At 36.6% G+C, this 1108-nt stretch overlaps 1 non-coding gene across 1 annotated transcript; it reads left to right on the top strand.

Moving 5' to 3' along the window:
* The first annotated feature begins 908 nt into the window (after positions 1 to 908).
* LOC111813398 lies at positions 909 to 1014 on the top strand. The gene has a single exon (XR_002818673.1). It is a non-coding gene; the product is annotated as a U6 spliceosomal RNA (small nuclear RNA).
* The last annotated feature ends 94 nt before the right edge of the window (positions 1015 to 1108 follow it).

Consider the following 1108-nt stretch of genomic DNA (forward strand, 5'->3'; position numbering starts at 1 on the left):
AAATTATACTTTCACCAATGAGTAGATATTATTTTACTCTGCATAGGTCATCCTCCTCTACCCACCAAACCTAGACCAAAACTACAGTGTATTACATTCCAAAAATTACTACAGTGAAAAAAAAAAACACATACACATTCTTACGTCTAAACTGTAATGTTCCTCATTTATGTAAGCATCCTCTCTCCACTTAAGGGTATGTTCTAAAATCTGCCTAATGAGCTCTTCTGTGCATCATACAGATATGACCTGAAAAATCATTTTTCTAATGAGAGTCAAAGAAACTTGACACACTCTAACTAGGATTGGTTTAAATTCCTCATTTCAGCTTTGGGAAATCTCCAGACCCAGTTTGGTGCCTTTTTGGTATTGCAATGATACTGAGTCACAGAAATTGAAGTTTAGGATTCACAGAGAAGGGTCATCAGTGATGTTGATCATACATGAAGAAACATTGGAAACTGTTCTATTGCACCTACCTCAACTAGAGTCAGTGCCCCCAACCACACAATAATTCTTCAGTAACTGATACCAAACAAATGGAAATTTACAAATTGCTTAAAACATAATTGAACATAATGTTCTTAGTAACAGTATAGCTCAGTGATAAAAGACAATACAGATAGGCAATTGAATGAAGCCAGGAAAATAATGCACTATCTTAATGACATCATAAATGCATACAACTAACTTGACAAAGGTACTAAGAATATGCACAGTGTGCTCTGCTGGCCACTGATACCAGGTGTGGTGGTGCATTCCTGTAATCCAAGTGCTTGGGAAGCTGAGACAGGAGGATTACTATGAGTCTGAGCTATGTAGCAAGACCCCATGCCAAATAAATAAAATATTACAATTTTTTAAAGAATACTCATAGAAGAAATGACAGGGTTAATAAATGGTGGTGGGTGCTCGCTTCAGCAGCACATATACTAAAATTGGAACGATACAGAGAAGATTAGCATGGCCCTGCGCAAGGATGACATGCAAATTCGTGAAGTGTTCCATATTTTTAAAATTACAGTACTCTTAAAAAAGAGATCCTAGAGGATTTCAGAAAATGGAAAGATATCCCATGCTCCTGGATAGGAAGAACCAACATTGTGAA

This window comes from Octodon degus, unplaced genomic scaffold, assembly GCF_000260255.1.
Source record: "Octodon degus isolate 3935 unplaced genomic scaffold, OctDeg1.0 scaffold00185, whole genome shotgun sequence".
NCBI classification, from domain to species: Eukaryota; Metazoa; Chordata; class Mammalia; order Rodentia; family Octodontidae; genus Octodon; species Octodon degus.